The sequence below is a fragment of the Cervus canadensis genome, chromosome 1 (genome assembly GCF_019320065.1).
Source record: "Cervus canadensis isolate Bull #8, Minnesota chromosome 1, ASM1932006v1, whole genome shotgun sequence".
In the NCBI taxonomy this organism is placed as follows: domain Eukaryota; kingdom Metazoa; phylum Chordata; class Mammalia; order Artiodactyla; family Cervidae; genus Cervus; species Cervus canadensis.
This window is the reverse complement of record NC_057386.1, coordinates 33,892,238-33,900,095: the sequence shown is the minus strand read 5'-3', so window position 1 is coordinate 33,900,095 and position 7,858 is coordinate 33,892,238. Positions and strand designations below refer to the sequence as shown.

The 7,858-nt window shown below is 42.6% G+C and overlaps 1 pseudogene; it reads right to left on the bottom strand.

The window, feature by feature from the left end:
- Positions 1-5,610: 5,610 nt before the first annotated feature.
- Positions 5,611-6,265, bottom strand: LOC122422975 (annotated as a pseudogene).
- Positions 6,266-7,858: the final 1,593 nt, after the last annotated feature.

Here is a 7,858-nt window from a genome sequence, read left to right as displayed (position 1 = left end):
GGATGTGGTGGACGAGCTGGGGGAGGCTGACCCACAGAGGAAGTTGCATGAAGTCAGTATGTTCTTCCTCTTCTTCTGCAAACACCTTGCCACAGACCCTCTGTCAGTTCCTTACCTGCTTTGTGACTTACCCAAGCCCCTTGATGTCTCTAAATCTCAGTTGCCTTGTCTGTATAAAGGGCATAGTGATGCTCCTGGGCTATTGGGCTGGTGGTGAGGATTAAATATGGAATTCCCTGGTGGTCTGGTGGTTAGGACTCTGCACTCTCACTGCCAGGGGCCTGGGTTCGATCCCTGGTTGGGGAACTATGATCTGCATGCCATGTGTGCAGTCAGAAAAAAAGGGGTCAAGGTGAGAGTGAGAGGCATTTTGTAACAAAGAACACACTAAGCCAATGTGTGGTGGCCTCATTGCTTCTTAGCCCCACAGAGAAGCTTCCTCCTGGAAAGAAACCAAGAAGGTGGTGGTGATTTTTTTGTTTCTTCTTGTCAGTTCACTTCAGTCCCTCAGTCGTGTCTGACTCTGTGACCCCATGGACTGCAGCACGCCAGGCTTCCCTGTCCATCACCAACTCCTGGAGCTTGCTCAGACTCATGTCCATTGAGTCAGTGATGCCATCCAGCCATCTCATCTTTTGTCGTCCCCTTCTCCTCCTGCCTTCAATCTTTCCCAGCATCAGGGTCTTTTCCAGTAAGTCAGTTCTTCACATCAGGTGGCCAAAGTATCAGCTTCAGCTTCAGCATCAGTCCTTCCAATGAACATTCAGGACTGATTCCTTTAGGATTGACTGGCTTGATCTCCTTGCAATCCAAGGGACTCTCAAGAGTCTGCTCCAATACCACAGTACAAAAGCATCAATTCTTTGGCACTCAGCTTTCATTATAGTCCAACTCTCACATTCATACATAACTACTGGAAAAACCATAGCCTTGACTAGATGGACCTTTGTTGGCAAAGTAATGTCTCTGCTTTTTAATATGCTGTCTAGGTTGGTCATAGCTTTTCTTCCAAGGAGCAAGTGTCTTTTAATTTCATGACTGCAGTCACCATCTGCAGTGATTTTGGAGCCCCCCAAAATAAAATCTCTCACTGTTTCCACTGTTTCCCCATCTATTTGCCATGAAGTGATGGGACCAGATGCCATGATCTTTGTTTTCTGAATGTTGAGTTTTAAGCCAACATTTTCACTCTCTTCTTTCACTTTCATCAAGAGGATGTTTAGTTCTTCTTTGCTTTCTGCCATAAGGGTGGTGTCATTTGCATATCCAAGGTTATTGATATTTCTCATGGCAATCTTGATTCTAGCTTGTGCTCATCCAGCCCAGGATTTCTCATGATGTACTCTGCATGTAAGTTAAATAAGCAGGATGACAATATACAGCCTTGACATACTCCTTTCCCGATTTGGAACCAGTTTGTTGTTCCATGACCAGTTCTAACTCTTGTTTCTTGATCTGCAAGTGTATTTCTTAGGAGGCAGATAAGATGGTCTGGTATTCCCATCTCTTGAAGAATTTTGCACAGTTCATTGTGATCCACACAGTCAAAAGATTTGGCATAGTAAATAAAGCAGAAGTAGATATTTTTCTGGAACTCTCTTGCTTTTTTGATGATCCAGTGGATGTTGGCAACTTGATCTCTGATTCCTCTGCCTTTTCTAAATCCAGCTTGAACATCTGGAAGTTCACGGTTCATGTACTGTTGAAGCCTGGCTTGGAGAATTTTGAGCATTACTTTGCTAGCATGTGACATGAGTGCAATTGTGTAGTTTGAACTTTCTTTGGCATTGCCTTTCTTTGGGATTGGAATGAAAACTGACCTTTTGCAGTCCTGTGGCCACTGCTGAGTTTTCCAAATTTGCTGGCATTTTGAATGCAGCACTTTCACAGCATCATCTTTTAGGATTTGAAATAGCTCAACTGGAATTCCATCACCTCCACTAGCTTTATTTGTAGTGATGCTTCGTAAGGCCCACTTGACTTCACATTCCAGGATGTCTGGCTCTAGATGAGTGATGACACCATCATGATTATCTGGGTCATGAAGATCTTTTTTGTATAGTTCTTCTGTGTATTCCTGCCACCTCTTAATATCTTCTGCTTCTGTTAGGTCCATACTGTTTCTATCCTTTATTGCGCCCCTCTTTGCAAGAAATGTTTCCTTGGTATCTCTAATTTTCTTGAAGAGATCTCTAGTCTTTCCCAAACAAAACATTCTATTGTTTTCCTGTTTCTTTGCCTTGATCACTTGAAGGCTTTCTTATCTCTCCTAGCTAATCATTGGAACTCTGCATTCAAATGAGTATACCTTTCCTTTTCTCCTTTGCCTTTAACTTCTCTTCTTTTCTCAGCTATTTGTAAGCCCTCCTCAGACAACTATTTTGCCTTTTCTTTTTCTTGGGGATGGTCTTGAACACTGCCTCCTGTAAAATGTCACAAACCTTTGTCCATAGTTCTTCAGGGACTCTGTCAGATCTAATTCCTTGAATCTATTTGTCACTTCCACAGTATAATTGTGAGGGATTTGATTTAGGTCATACCTGAATGGCCTTTGGCATTCTTTGGCATTGTCTAGTGCCAAAGAATGCTCAAACTACCGCACAATTGCACTTATCTCACATACTAGGAAAGTAATGCTCAAAACTCTCCAAGCCAGACTTCAACAGTACGTGAACCGTGAACTTCCAGATGTTCAAGCTGGTTTTAGAAAAGGCAGAGGAACCAGAGATCAAATTGCCAACATCTGCTGGATCATCAAAAAAGCAAGAGTTCCAGAAAAACATCTATTTCTGCTTTATTGACTATGCCAAAGCCAAAGTTTATTGTGAGTCACAATAAACTGTGTAAAATTCTGAAAGAGATGGGAACACCAGACTACCTGACCTGCCTCTTGAGAAATCTGCATGCAGGTCAGGAAAACAGTTAGAACTGGACATGGAACAACAGACTGGTTCCAAATAGGAAAAGGAGTACGTCAAGGCTGTATATTGTCACCCTGCTTATTTAACTTATATGCAGAGTACATCATGAGAAATGCTGGGCTGGATGAAGCACAAGCTGGAATCAAGATTGCTGGGAGAAATATCCATAACCTCAGATATGCGGATGACACCACCGTTATGACAGAAAGTGAAAAAGAACTAAAGAGCCTCTTGATAGAAGTGAAAGAGAAGAGTGAAAAAGTTGACTTAAAGCTTTTTCATTCAGAATACAAAGATCATGGCATCTGCTCCCAACACTTCATGGGAAATAAATGGAGAAACAGTGGAAACAGTGAGAGATTTATTTTCTGGACTCCAAAATCACTGCAGATGGTGACTGCAGCCATGAAATAAAAAGATGCTTACTCCTTGGAGGGAAGGTTATGACCAACCTAGATAGCATATTAAAAAGCAGAGACATTACTTTGCCCACAAAGGTCCATCTAGTCAAGGCTATGGTTTTTCCAGTAGTCATGTATGGATGTGAGAGTTGGATTGTAAAGAAAGCTGAGTGCCAAAGAACTGATGCTTTTGAACTGTGGTGTTGGAGAAGACTCTTGAGGGTCCCTTGGACTGCAAGGAGATCCAACCAGTCCATCCTAAAGGAAATCAATCCTGAATGTTCGTTGGAAGGACTGATGTTGAAGCTGAAACTCCAATACTTTGGCCAGCTGATGTGAAGAACTGACTTACTGGCAAATACCCTGATGCTGGGAAAGATTGAGGGCAGGAGGAGAAGGGGACAACAAAAGATGAGATGGTTGGATGATATCACGGACTCAATGGACAGAGTTTGGGTAAACTCCAGGAGTAGGTGATGGACAGGGAGGTCTGGCGTGCTGCAGTGGATGGGGTTGCAAAGAGTCAGACATGACTGAGCAACTGAACTGAACTGAACTGAATGGTCTAGTGGTTTTCCCTACTTTCTTCAATTTAAGTCTGAATTTTGCAATAAAGAGTTCATGATCTGAGCCACAGTCCACTCCCAGTCTTGTTTTTGCTGACTGTATAGAGCTTCTCTATCTTTGACTGCAAAGAATATAATCAATCTGATTTTGGTATTGACCATCTGGTGATGTCCATGTATAGAGTCTTCTTGTCAGTGTCTGTTTATCAAACCCTCCTCCTGTCGAAGCCATCACCTCTGTGTCTCAGGTGGGCTCTCCACTGAAGTCTCATTTTTTAAAGCCTCCATCCCTCTGGTCTCTGTTGTTTGATTCAGTGATGGCCCCTTGATCTAGGCCAGTCCCATGGGAATCTATTTCTGGTTCTTGTTTTTGGAGCTCTGAGGTCAAAGAACCCGAGATGTGGTTGTGCTGCTGCAGTCGCTGGTGGCATATTGTCACCTGCCTGCTGGAGAGAAGAAAATCCAGAGGAAAGAACAGTGAAGAGATGGATAGACCAAGTCTCCTCCCCTACCTCGTCCCTCAACTTGTGGGATTTTTTTTGCCAGTAAACAACTTAGTCTTTCATTTGCCCAAGGCCAGCTGTTGCAGGCACTGAGGGTCCAAGACTTCTAGGAGCGATGGAGGGAATGGGGGGCCCAGCCATCCTGCCTCCCAGATCCTGCCTGCCCCATCCTGCTTCCTGCGGGAAATGGGAGAGTAGATAAAGTATACACTTGTGCCATCAAGTATCTGCTCAATTTTGTGTGTGTGTCAGTTGCTCAGTCATGTCTGACTCTTCGGCCCCACGGACTGTGGCTGGCCAGGCTCTTCTGTCCAAGGGATTCTCCAGGCAAGAGTACTGGAGTGGATTGCCATTTCCTTCTCTAGACTTGTGGGATTTTAGTTCTCATTCCAGGGATCAAGCCCATACCCCTTGCAGTGGAGGTACAGAGTCTTAACCACTGGACTGCCAGGGAAGTCCTATTTGTAGATTTTTTGATGATGGCCATTCTTACTGGTGTGAAGTGATACCTCACTGTAGTTTTGATTTGCATTTCTCTAATAATTGATGATGCTGAGCATCTTTTCCTGTGCCTCTGGGCTATCTGTATGTCTTTTTGGGGAAATGAATGTTCAGGTCTTCTGCCCATTTTTTGATTGGGTTGTTTGTTTTTTGATATTGAGCCACATGAGCTGTTCGTAAATTTTGGAAATTAGACTCTTATTGGTCGCAATGTTTGCAATTTTTTTTGCCCCATTCTGTGGGTTGTCTTTTTGTTTTGTTTATGGTTTCCTGTGCTGTGCAAAAGCTTTTGAGTTTAATTAGGTCCCATATGTTAATTTTTTTAAAGAAGTTGAATATTTTATTATTAAATTGTTTATTCTCCTGCAAGGCTATTGCTTCACTGTATAAAAATAGCTCCAGCAAACACAGTATATTGCAAAATTATGACAGTAATATTCGTCACTGGACACTACACAACTAACAAACTTTTCTCCACTGGCAGTTATTTCTAGTGGGAAGATCATTTTGACCCAAATCCAAGGATAGCTGTAAGCAAGTTATAATGTCATATAAGGTATAAGATAACCATGTTATCCTTGAATTACATAGTTTTTGTAATTAGTTTTACCAGAGATAATTTCAGGAATTCCAAATATTATATCTGGAGCCTAGCCTAAAAATTACAGGATGCTGTGGAAAAGATACACAGTATTTATCTGAAGGCATTAGAAAGTTAAGGGGTATTTTCTTCAGGAAACATTGTTACAAGTAGTTTCTTTTGCTAAAAGTTGCTTTTTAAATATCTATCCACCACTAATTTAAGACAACTATGCTCGATTAAGTTGTTTCAAAGTAGTTTATTTAGGGGTTCCATTTTCATTCCTCAATATATTTTATGTACTTCTCATATGCTTCTTCACTCATTAGTTCATCTAGTTCTGAAGGGCTACTGAATGTCATCTTGATCAGCCAACCATCTTCATAACAAGACTTGTTGACAAGTCCTGGATTTTCTGCTAGAGCTGTATTAATTTCAATTACTTCCCCTGATAGAGGGGAATAGAGTTCTCGAGCAGCTTTCACACTTTCCAAAGCACCAAACTCCTCGTTTGTTCAACTTTGTCCCAACTTCAGGCAGACTACGGTAACAACATCTCCCATCTTCCTGTGCAAAATTGCTGATTCCCACTGTTCCAACACCGTTTTCTGTTGTTACCCACTCGTGTTTCGCTGTGAATTTCCGCACCGACAGCAGAGCAGGGCCGGTGCGCAGCGCCCGGACGGCACCCGCCCGCGGTGCCCAGGGCCGCGGCGAGCAGGGCGCGCTGGGTGCCGACCGCGGTCCACACGCTCCGCACCGCTTGCAGCGCCCTGTTCACACTGGTGCCCATTTGTTAATTTTTGGTTTTATTTCCATTACTCTAGGAGATGGTTTGGAAAAGTTATTGCTGTAATTTATTTCAGAGTGTTCTGCCTGTGTTTTCCTCTTAAGAGTTTTACGGTATCCCATCTTATATTTAGGTCTTTAATCCATTTTGAGTTTATTTTTGTGTATGGTGCTAATGAGTGTTCTAATTTCATTTTTTTTTTTTTACATGAAGCTGTCCAGTTTTCTAAGCACCATTTACTGATGAGACTGTCTTTCCTCCATTGTACAGTCTTTCCTGCTCAGTCATAAATTAATTGACCATAGATGTACGGGTTTATTACTAGGCTTTCTATCCTGTTCCATTGATCTATATTCCCATTTTTGTATCAGTGCCATAGTGTTTTGATGACTGTAGCTTTGTTGTAAAGTCTGAAGTCAGGGAGCCTGCTTCTTCCTCCTTCATTTTTCTTTCTCAAGATTACTTTGGCTATTCAGGATCTTTTGTCTCTACATAGAAATGTTAAGATTTGTTTGTTCTAGTTCTGTGAAAAGTGCCATTGGTAATTTGATAGAGATTACATTGACTCTGTAGATCTTGGGGGCGGGGGGATGTTGTGCAACTTGCTAGATCTTAGTTTCCTGACCAAGGATTGAACCTGGGCCCTCGGCAGTGAAAGTTTGGAGTCCTAACCACTGGAATTCCCTAAAGAGTCTTTTTTGACACAGAGATGAATGCATTAAGCCCTAGCTGTGGATTGGGCTTTGTGCTGGACAGTACAGGGATTCACCACTGGATGCGTGAGACCCAGATACGGGCTTTAGGAGGACATGCCAGAGTTAGGAGGCAGGTCCTTCCTTTAGGAGAACCTCCACTGGTCAAAGGAGGGTGTAAGATACAAAGAAAAAGCCCTGAACAGATCCCAGCCTACGTCAGCTGACCTCCAATGCATCCATACATGAATGAGTGAAATAAATGCTTATATTTGTAGGCCACTAAGACTTTGTGGGATTTTTTTGTAACACAGCAATAGCTGACTGACACAGATCCTGTCATCTAGGCCACAGCTGATTGGCCCAAGAAAAAGTAGGTGACCCAAAAACAGACATGAAACCAGAGACCTGTATGATTGCTGAAGGTAAGAACTCTGCCCAGCAGAGAGAGGTACCCTCACTGGATGATGACTGATCAACAAATTGGATCTTCATTCTTGGGAAAGTTGACTACAGACAACCTGAGAGTCATCAGACAGAGGAGTGACCCTGAACTAAGAGAAGTAGAAAAGAACTGAGAAAAGCATGAAAGCAGGGAGGGAGCAGAAGCCACGAAGCAGCTGCATCCATAAATAAACAGAAACCATAGGAAGAGAGGGACTTCCTGGGTGGTCCAGTGGCTAAGACTCTGGTCTCTCAATGCAGGGACTCTGCGTTCAATCCCTGATCAGGGAACAAGATCCTGCCTGCTGCAGCATATCCAAACAAACAAATAAATATATATATATATATATACATATATATATATTTTAAAGAAACCATGGGAAGAGAATCGTGTAGAGAATAGTTGTTCAGAAACAGTACAGGAGGAAGAAGCACAGCACTGGGAAGTAGAGGCAGATGA